This window comes from Dermacentor silvarum, chromosome 5 (genome assembly GCF_013339745.2).
Source record: "Dermacentor silvarum isolate Dsil-2018 chromosome 5, BIME_Dsil_1.4, whole genome shotgun sequence".
NCBI classification, from domain to species: domain Eukaryota; kingdom Metazoa; phylum Arthropoda; class Arachnida; order Ixodida; family Ixodidae; genus Dermacentor; species Dermacentor silvarum.
The window spans coordinates 80262837-80274245 of NC_051158.1; the positions used below are offsets into that span (position 1 = coordinate 80262837).

An 11409-nucleotide genomic window follows, 5' to 3' on the forward strand; every position below is an offset into this window, starting at 1 on the left:
TGGGCTCGTGTTTCTCGTGAGCTTGGAGATGGATGCTTGGAGCTCTGCTGGTGTGAAGGGCCGGTCCAAGTCAGCGTTGGGTCTGCCTTCATATTCTTTGAGTGGCGGGGTTGTCGCTGGTTGGGAGGGACCGCGGAGCTTGTTGCATAGTTCGCGGAGTAGGTCTTCCTCCGAGCCGTCGTAGTTGTGTGCTAATCGACGGATGTGTTGCCGTTGCTGCGTCTTGGTGGGACCTTCGTCGAGGAGAGCAAGCAGCAGGTGCCACGTTTTCTTGGTACTGAGCGTGCCCTGAAGCTTATCGCAGAAGGCGCGCCAGTTGTGTCTCGCTAGCTGTTCAGCATACTCCTGCGACTGTTCTGTCAATAGGGCGATTCTTTTCTTGAGTTGCGTGTTGAGTTTCTGCCTTTTCCATCTCTTGAGTAGGGCCCTTCTGGCCTCCCAGAGGTGGAGTAGGTGAGTGTCCTAAGGAGTCGCAAGAGAAAAAAGGGGAACGCGATGGAAGCAGGAAAAGGTCATTTTTCCTGAGCGCCTATTATTCCGGCTTGGTTTACGTTTCTAATATTTACTCTTGAGGAGCAGAGATTGTAGCAGATGTGTGAAATCCAGTCTCGCTTAAAATTCCGCATGGGAGATATCACTGTGAATTGCTGTTTAGCAAAAAAATTGTTTTTCTCAATATATGTGGGGTTTTCAAAATGCATTAACCTACTCGTTCAATATCCATTTTTGGGACAGAAAGCTGTTCTCGCCACGGATTTTTTGTGGCCTCCATCACGGAAGTGAATATTTTATTGCCAATTTAACGTCGTAAATAAATATAGCGTATCGCAAACCTGTGTGAGCTTGCTGCTAACACTTTATATCATCGAGACGTTCGAGACAAAGTGGCATAAATTAGCCAGAGTGGCAGGATGGGCTTGTTGGTTCATCATGAAGGCAGTATTTCAACGCTTAGTAAGGACGAGGACAAAGAAGGAGACGTACGAACACACAAGCGCCTGTGTGTTCGTACGTCTCCTTCTTTGTCCTCGTCCTTACTAAGCGCTGATATACTGCCTTCATAAATTAGCCACCAATGTCACCCTAAATACACGAAGAATTTACCATGGCCCTGTCGCAAAAAAGCTTTCTGCGAAAACATTCAATCGGAAAAATTTGTAGGTCCTGCTTGCTTGCGACTAAGCCCGATGAAAATATTAAAACCAAGTTATACTATCTGACTATCCAAAGAAGATAAAAGACTACGTATATTATGCTACATAGTGTAACGTATAGTAAGACGTGGCGGGGAAGTATGAAAGCTTACCGAAACCGCCTATAGGTAACATTCTTCCCGATAACGAACACATTCAGTGTCATCCTCCTTCAGATACACAACGCCATCTTTGCAGTGGCACAAACCTCCAACATTGCAGCTTGGCTTATTGCAGTCACATCGGAGGCAGCCGCTTCTGCTCGCAAAGCGCTTGTGCCTGGTAAGAGAGAGAGAGAGAGAGAGCAAGCGAGTAAGGAAAGGCAGGGAGGTTAACAAGAAGTGAGTTTCCGGTTTGCTACCCTACACTGGGGTGGGTAAGAGTTGATAAAAAAGGCATAATACTGATTGTTTTAGTATGACGTGGCGTGGAAGCATGAAACCTTACCGAAACTGGTTTTTCCTTCGATGCTTTAGGTAACAATCTTGCCGAATACGAACACATCCCATGCCACTGTCCTTATACACAACGCCATCTTTGCAGTGGCACAAAGCTCCAACATTGCAGCTGGACTTATCGCAGTCACATAGCAGGCAGCCGCTCTGGTGGGCAAAGTGCTTGTGCCTAATAAAAGAGTCGTATAAAAACATAACAATAATTGTTTAATTGGTTAATTACCTGAGCAAAAACGTTAATTCCCGTAGAAGTCATTATTTCGCTTACGAGCAATCTACATATATCAGGTCAATTTAAAGCGTCAGCATTCTTGGTGCAGTTCAAGCATTATAAAGGTGCCCCCTGGCTATGTTCGCATCTATGTGTGTTTGTATCTAATCATTTTCCCGCCTAGCTTGGTCACAGGCTAGTCCGTGCTCGAATGGCTAGCGCATTCTGTCGCTGTGCCGAGGTAACAGGCTTCGAAACAAGCGGTAAGACACACTTGGTTCACTCAGTACCTGCCAATGTGTACATACGTGCCGCTTTTCAACGAACCTCTTCCACACCGACATGGGGCACTATGGACGCGGGATCGGTAGATGCCACTTTTTGAAGAAACTCTTTTACGCCGACTTAGAGCACTAAATATGTGCCACCCGGTTGGGGCTGGTCTTCTTTAACCTCTCTGCATGATGCCAATCTTCGGTAACTAGATGTGTGCCACTGAGAATGTGCCACTCTACAATGACGAAAAAGTTGCATAAGATTGCTCCGACACTGGGCGAAATTGAAGCCACGTCTCGGGTGTTCCTCAACGACAGCAACCCGATGCATTAGCAGGCTGCGCAACAAATGCACTGTGTATGCAGCGTTTTTCAATTAAAGCCTTTCACGTCCATCACTTTAGCTAGCTGAGCCATGAATGCAGTGGGTATGTGCCGCTCTTCAATGAACACCTCGCGAACCTGGGTCACTGAGTATGTGCCATGGAGTGCGCGAGAAGCGAGGGAACAATTCTCAGCGTTCGCAGGCGCCGGCGCCCCACGCTTCTCGTCGCGGAGGCCACGCGCCCAGTTCACGACAGCGCCAATAGATGGCTCAGTGTGTCCAAAAGTTGCGGCAGAACCTGCCTCACGACGACAGTCGACGGTAATGCGTTAGCAATGTATCAATATACACCGTCCTGACGGTGGCACTACATATTGCCACCGTCAGAACGAGTTATGTATGAGGCGCGTACTGCAGCGGGACTGCTCTTCCGCGCATGCGTAAGAATACTACGCACCATCTGGCGCCGCCAGCGTAAATCATAGGTGCTGCGTCAGAAATGCATGGCGCGTCGGTGCGTGCGAACGCCGAGGAACACGTCATGCGGCAACTGCGCTCCTCTCTGGCGCTTCCATCTGGGCACGCTGCGCCATCTAGTAGCATTGACGAGAAGTCTGTGCGTGGACTCCGCGAACAGAAGGGGGGCACGTTGCCCGTTGGCGCTTTCGAACGCTTTAGAATTCTACCTCGCTGGGCCACAGGCTCAGTGGCCGATCATTAATGACACAAATTTGCGAGAGGTTAATTGAAGAGCGGCACATATGCCCAGTGCACTCAAGGGGCAGCTCGCTAAAGCGTTGGCGTGAAAGGCGTTCCTCGAACAGCGGAACATACCCAGGGTATTTGTGGGGCAGCCTGCTAATGCGCGAGGTTACTGTCTTTGGGGGACCCTTGTGGACATGGGCTCTTTTCCAGTCAGCATCGGAGGAACTTAAGGGATCTTTATTGTGATTGCGCAGTTTCACATTCCCAGTAGCACATACCTAGTTGCCCAAATTGGCATCACGGACGTTGATTAAAAAGTGGTACACACTTCTCGCACATACCCAATGATCCACGCTTGCATCAAAGAGGTTCATTAGAGAACATCATAGATTGAGTGGTACATACGCAGTACTCCAAGTCGGCGTCAAAGTGTTTCTTCGAACAGCGATACCCAGTCAGTGCCGCGTCTACAGCCACCTATGTCGGCCTGAAAAGGGTTCGTTGAAGAGCTGCGCGTATGAACACATCGACAGATTCTCGGTGACCCACTTTTTCCGCAAAATTAACGTTGTGTGTTTTGTGAAATCTGTAAAGCTCGAGTTTATTGGTTACTTTTCGGTGCTGTTAGCAGCTACTGCACATTTCCATTCATTAACTGCTTGTATTGTGTTTTGACTATGATGTGCACCGAGACAACCACGGTAGTCTTCATGTGGCTACGAACAGGCATCCGTGCTTACAAAACTTACGCACGTCACTATACGCGGTGACAGCTTAAGCGTGAGAACCAAAAAAGAGGGGGGGAGGAGAAGGGGAGGATCTTCTGTTAGGTACTACATGCGAAATAATATTTCTGAAAATGAAGCTGTGCCCAGTACGAGTAAATATGGGCATAAACGAGCCATAAGTACGGTGATTGATGCTTATAGCATGCTGCGTTCTTTTTTGGCTCTGAGTCTTATTATCTTCCGTGTCTATCATATGAGAAAACATTTCTAAAATGAAGGCCTCTTTCTTACAGAAAGATGGTTGAACGCGAAGCTTTCTCCCAAGCCAAAGTCCAAAGCCAACGACCACACAAAGAACCCAAGAAATGCTGGGTGACCCGATGCGATACATATGCGATTTGATTACTCGTTTTGGATTGTATTTTTTGAACGTTGAAGTTGAATGAAGACATATTCCGTTAAGTTTCATAGCCTTTATTTTCGATCATGCAGTCATTAATTACACGCACACACTCAGACATTCACGGACGACTCTACACTTGCACAATATGGCCTTGTGATTGCTGTGGTAGACGGTCAGGGGCTCTGCCGTTGCCAATACACGGGATCTACCTTACGAGCATGATCGCGCTCGCGCTTACGTTCGCGTATGGCAGCCTCTTCTGCCGTGCGCTGCACCCGTGGCCTACCCATGGTGATGGCCGCGAATGTATTGCGTGACGCGCGTAATGCAATGCAGATTTATACAGTTGTCTGGGTAGCGTAGCGTTGCAGTTCCCAGTGTTCTTATCTGTGACAATGCGCAGATGCGCAGATAGTTCAATGGTGTAAGTTGGCTTTCCTGCAGTGCGTTTTTGTCTCTCACGGACGCATCAGTGAGACATAGAAAGCTTCGGTTTATTACGACATAGCCCATTTTTTCTACGCACAAGATACTTGTTGGTATTGTTGCGTAGACTGTGAAACGCAAAGCTGTTTGTCGGCTTGTAGGGAGCTGTCGTGCCATACATTGATCAAAAACCCATAGGGAAACTTTATGAGGCCCTCTATTCTAGCTAGAAAGAATTGCTGAATCAATATGCCTATTTTTTGTAACGTTTGATAAACTGACCGAACCAAGCGTAGTGGTTTCGGATGGACGTTTGCGTCAGTACATTTCTACAGGCACTAGAGTAATTGTCGACGTGAAATTGAAATCCGGGTAATGTAGTTCATGTTGTATCCCACATGTGCCTATACATTACTATTCTGTGGATTGCTTCAAAAAATTGTTGGTACAAATAAGATTAGAATACAAGAGAACGCTACGTATGTTATTCAGCATCTTAATTTAGCACCGATATAAGTTTCCTTATTTTTAAAGAGCACAGTTATTATCAATCATGAATACTTGACGTCTCTACAACTCACCAATCAGATCGATCGCAGTCTCCTTCGTACTAAGCGCACCAGCTGCTACCCTTATAGTAAAGATTTCCTTCAATGCAATCACATTTAACTTTTGCATTCCTGCTCGCCGTTGGTACATTCACAGTTAGTACACCCATGTATCATGGCTTTATTATTCCTGGATAAATTGTATGGGCAAGAATACAATTCTAGATATTAAAAGCGTGCTGTACAGTGCAAGCTTCTAGCACTTCTAAAAAGACAGTGAAATATTTCGCTACATTTAGAGCCGGTGTCATTTGCCTGGTAAACGAATAGTGTCGTTCGCCATGATCCCCTTCACCGTCACCCCGCCAGAAAGGTTTCTTGACTCGGCGATTCTATTCGAATGAACGGACCAAAAGCAGTGTGTCACCTAGACAAGCAGCCACTCTATATCAGAACGTCGGCTCTGAGTTTTCAAAGAAAGACTGCTATGTCAAAAGCGTTCCTGGATAAAACTACTTTTCGTTACATGTCAAAGTGTGTGAGTTTATTGGTACAAGCAGGGAAGTGACAAACTGTTTTGGGGAAACGTACATAATAAATCTATCATCATTCGACGTGCAACGCCGGGCTACTACTCAGGCACGTTTTCCCCGCTATATTTCTTTGTTGCATTAAGCAAAACAGAAGAAATCTTTCTGCCGAAGCGTAATTGTGAGTGTGGCCGTAGCATTCCTACGACGTCAATTTTTTCACCTTTCAGGACCTTTAATCTTAGCTGGCGAGCATGCTGTGAGCCCAGCTGAAAGGAGGCCTTGCACGATTTCCCGCCCACTTTTTAACAAACACCGTGTGGTGAAGAGGGGCAAGCGTAACAGAACAATGCTTGCAGGTGCGCACGCTCAAGGGAAAGCGCCATTGTTTACGATGTCGGATACACGTGCGTTTTGCGTTGAGACACTTGTACAGTCGATCGCTTGCAGGAGACGCTCTAGAATTAGCTGTAAAACGTGTATCGTGTTTAGACACTTGTACACGCCGGTCTGCTATAGAGGCACGTTACGAAGGCCACATGTGTGTCGGTACGCTGAACGACTGTTGAACAAACTAAGTGAGCCATGCGCAGAGCAGTTGCTGCTCATGCAAACCACCGAGCGGGTGTTAGCGCAAAGTATTTATCGCGTTGGTCTCCTCAGAAAAATGAAGAGACCAATGAGGTGATGATCGGACTAGAACCGTCCTGCAACTGACTTGCGCAACTGACATCGGAAACTGACGCCCTGCTACCTACTTGGAGGGTTTTCAAGCGCAGCTTGTATTGCGTTACAAGTGTCGGTGCCGTTTAAGGTGTGACCACAAAAAAAACGTCTCGCGCAAGTGAACGAAAACGGCGGGAAAGGCTAATAATTTTAAGCGAAGCTTGTATTACCTCTCAAGTGTCGGCGGTGGTAGGGGTGGTAGTATCACGCTGAAAAGTGGGCCGATCCTGGCGAAAGTGCAGAAAACAATACCAAACAACCTACCAATACAACCAACATTAGTAAAACATGTGCGGAAATGTGCTATTTCACGTACTCACGGCTCTGTATGGTACAAGCGAGAGAAAAGAAACCTGGGCTTTCCATAGACAATTATTACCCTAAACTTTATGTTTGGAAACTTCGTACTTGAAGGAAAACGAAAGAAGCTGAGAGTACCTTGCATTTTACTTGCAATTAGCTTCCATTGTCAGGGCCTGTCCAACTCTAACTGCGTGAATTAATAGTTACGCTATGAACCACACGAGGGATCTGACTCCGGAATTGACTTAAAATATGAATAAATGCAATGCCAATATGATAAATACATCTAGCAATGCCAAAAGCGCTGACTACGTTCTAAAATTGTATGAGCTAGTTATTTATTAAACGCAAAACTAAATCGCACGTAAGAAATGCTAGCATGTGCTCAAATTTAGAACTTTCACTTTAAAGAACCAAGTTAAAGCTTTCATGTTCAGACACAATAATGAATCTCTTCTAGCAAGATTAGGAACGTAGAGGCAGAAAAGCGTTAATTCATATTGAAAACCGTGTGCCAGACGTAGCCGTCCGAAACATTTCATTCGCGACTCAACGCAATTCATAGGATCGTTTATGGGGGTGCACGACGCCATCTCTGCAGAGACACTTTGTACCAATAGCGAAGCTGCTTCTACCGCAGTCGCAAAGCAGGCATTTGCTGCTGTTTGCAAAGTGCTTGTGCGTGCGAATAGAGAAACAAAATGTCGTGGTATCTCATTGGCATAGCGCCGCATCACGTTACACTAATTTGTGGGAATTGCGATGGTTACAATACCTTTTACCTGTGGATAATAACGCGCTGCTGGCAATTCTGCACAGAAGTAGAATGATCGCGCAAGACGAGGATTGGTAATTTAGGGACAGTTACGTCTACAGACTTCATCACAGGTGTGCCTAACTGGTAACGAAAGACACAATAAATGTCAGGGTGTTGAACCGAAGAGAAAAATCCGCCTCCATTTTACCCCGTGAAAGCGGATGTACAGCGAAGCTTTTGCGAACGTTATACATGATCAACCAACGTTAGACGATGTTACACGTGCACCACTACTAAAGCCCCTCCATCAGCTTAAGTTTTTTTACAGCGAAGCTGTTCAGGGCTAGGTTCCCGAGGATCGTGTCAACGTGTAGAAAAAGACTATCATCCGCATTGGCTCGAGCATCGTCGTCTTTAAAGCGCACGGCCCGTCCTCCCTCCCCACCGGCTGAGTGTCCGCTCTCTTCTCTTGCGCCAGTCAACCTTCTTTTATGCCGCGTTCCCCCCTGAGCAGAGTTAGGCCCGGCTGCGAGGCTAGCGCGGCAAGCCTGCTGGAAGCTGCGCCCGACTAGAGTTGAGCCCTGCTGGGAGGCTTCCGAGGCTAGGCCGGCGACATGTGCTCTTTCCCTCGCCCCTCCGGCTGCTCCGTGTGCGTCTATTGACATGACCGCTGATAAATAGGCGAGGAGGGCGCGGCGCGGCGGCCTGAGCGGTTCCCGCTCTCCGGCTGCGGCGCATGGGCGCAGCCCTGCCGGTCTCGGCCGCCTGTGCCGCCGGCTCTCTCCGGGCTCCAGCCTGTCTCCGAAAAAAAGTAGTTCAACGGAGGAGTGGGGTGAGAGAGGAGTTCGCGTTACCGTTGGTTGTATATAATGCTCATTCACGCTAGGCCGACACGATACCGAACTGTTGACAACAGCGGTTTACCGGACGTTAAACGCTGTGGCCAACAGTTCAAAGGAAGAAAAACGATGTCGTCAACAGTCGGCTGACCGAAATCGGTGTCGTGTTGGCCTAGTGTGAATGAGCCTATACGGAGCTTTGGTGAAGGACTCTTGTCTAGGAACGTTTTACAAAAGGGTGAGGAATGTGCTATGAACACCGTCGCCCGTGGACGCCGAGCCAGTTCTTTCAGAGCCAGGCATTGTATAGCCATCGTCTAAATGTTAAAATTGTGCTATTTGGAGCCGCCACTGAAGCCTCTTTCCCGAGTACGTAGCGAAGTGGTCGGTTTACCCTTTTGTAGAAAAATTCAACATAGCTAATCCCCAATATAGCCCCACCATAGCAAATCCCACCAGAGCGCCAGCTTCGCAGGGTGTGAGGGCTATGAAGTAGCGCCAACCTTTGAGGAGCCGCCGCCCCCTATTTCTGGTTCGCCAGTTCCGGTAGGAAGTTTCTGAGCTGCTTTCTTCCGTCCTGGGCTTGCATGTTGTTTCCGCGCTCGCCGAGAACACGTACGATCAAGTGGCGGCGGCGGAAAGGCCGGCAGAAACATCATGATGTCGGCTGTTATACATGAGTCATCGAAGGTTCCAGCCCGCGTGTCTTCCAGAAAGGACTCCGCAATTCCCGTCGTGCATACACGCACTGAGATTACGCAAGGTTCGGTGACAACAGACAGTGGATAGAACCATCGATAACATTCGAGAAACTTGCCTTACATGTAGGCGCGTCCTGCGCGGAGCGATATCATTTGTTGGTAAAACGCGGGCACTCTAGAAATACAAACAAGTACACGTATCAATATAGCATTGAGTTACGTTTTCCTTTTTGACAAAGGACAGTTAAGATCGATCATGAAAATTTGACATCTCTACGACTCACCAATCAGGTCGATCGCAGTCTTCTTCGTACTGGGCGCACCAGCTGCTGCCCTTATAGTAAAGAGTTCCGTCAACGCATTCACATTTCGCTTTGTAATATGTACACTCCGGCTTTCCGCTCGGACATTCACAGCTAGCACATTCACGACTGGCGACCTTCTTTTTCCTGGAATAATTGTATGAAGAAGATTGGAATCCTAGCCATTAAAAGCCTGCTGTCGAGAACAACCTTCTAGCACTTCTAGAAAGACAGGTAATTATTACGCTACACGTACAGCTGTCATACGCATGAGATAAATGCATTCCGGATACATTGAAATGGTGTTGTTCGTGATTTACTCCGTTACCACGACCCCATCAGAAAGGCGCCTCGGCTCAGTTGTCCTCTTCGACTGAATCGAATCAAAGGCAACGTCTCTTCCAGAAAAGCAGCCACTGTATTTTGAAAAGTCGGCGCTGAGCATTCTATAGAAAAATAATGTTTCGAAAATGTCATTTGACACAACTACCTGTCGTTACGCGTGAAAGTGTTACTTCACTAGTTTAAATAGAGATGTAATAGAAGTGTATTGATGCAACGTACATAATACATCAGTCATCAATAAAGGTGCAACGCCTGTCTACTACTCATACATACGCAAACCGCGCTTTATTTCTTGTGTTGCAATAAAGCAGAACAGAAATAGCAGTAATGCTACAGAAAACGTATGTGCAAGAATCCCTTTCCGGCGAAGCACATACAAACGGCGTGCTCATGCACATAATTGGCATCTCCAGGCTTCGGAATGTGAAGAGCTAGGCTTTAGAAGTTCTCTTGTCCGCGTGAGCCTTTCCGCGTCCGCTTTTCCGTATTTAATTGAGAAGAGGGTATCACAATTTCGTGGGCAGATGTGCTTCCTCGTTCGCCGATATAAAAGCCTGGCGCTCAAATATTTCCTTACTTTTTTGCTATTTCCACCCTTCTATCCGGCTGAAGTTCTCATTTGTTAGGAGAGAACTAAAAACGCGTACAATATTCAGTTAATGTTCCCGATAAATGTGTTTGTATATTAACTAATTACTAAACTTTATATCGTTATACTTACAGCCGTTATGGCAACACTACGTTGACGAACACATTCGAAAACATCAGTTTGAAATATTTCCCGCACGCTATTTCCTGCTTGATTTCTTTGTACGACTTCAAGAAAAAGGCCTGCAATATAAAAGTTATGCATATCCCATGCACTGCAGGAACCAAGGTTATGCGAGGCATTTTACAACTAGCTGACTATTCAGGATCCTTTGGGGTACTTCTAATAGTGATCAATAACGTGCTTGTGCAAAGCAAACACTTGCGCGTATTTCGTGCTAGCCTGTCAGCTACGACAGGAGCAAGACGACGGCGACAACTATGGCGTATACGACGATGGCATGACGGCGGTTTTGGTTTTACTCCGGCGAAGAAAGTTACAACCTTTTCCGTTACTACACTTGGGCCGATACTGAGTGTGGCACAATGCAACCTAGAGTCTTCGTAGCACTATCTGCTACGATGAAAGGACTGGGGAACGCAGAACTATCCCGAATGCAGTTCAGTCTAACAGTATCCCAAAAGCACTACCGCGTAACGAGGAAAGAATGGGAGAAACTTGCATGTTCTTCTAACGGGAGCAGAGGTCATCAACGCGATTATGTTTTATTCTGTTGTGTGGGTCGGCCGTACCACTATGGTGTCTTTTCCAAGGGCTTTGAGAGTAAGCTAATGCTCCAAGAACTTGAGGGCTCTATATCAGTAGAGACATGAGCTGACAGCGACTCTTCGATGAAAAGCCTCCAAGCAAACGTTAGTGGTGCTTCAAGAAATTCAACTGAAAGGACTGAGATGCTTGATCATAGATCCCAGCAAATGTAAAATCCAGTTAAAGGGGTACTGATTGCCGAGTGATAAAACACATCGAGAGGATATTTGATTTGCGCGAAAAAAAATGAGTGTGACTTAGCGGTAAGTGGGAGAGAAAA

The 11409-nt window shown here is 46.8% G+C and overlaps 1 long non-coding RNA gene across 1 annotated transcript; it reads right to left on the reverse strand.

Moving 5' to 3' along the window:
- Window positions 1-1321: 1321 nt before the first annotated feature.
- Window positions 1322-9572, reverse strand: LOC125945398 (uncharacterized). Its single transcript, XR_007466874.1, has 3 exons — window positions 9410-9572; window positions 1641-1817; window positions 1322-1472 (listed from the first exon to the last, which is right to left on the reverse strand). It is a non-coding gene; the product is annotated as an uncharacterized LOC125945398 (long non-coding RNA).
- Between the last annotated feature and the right edge of the window lie 1837 nt (window positions 9573-11409).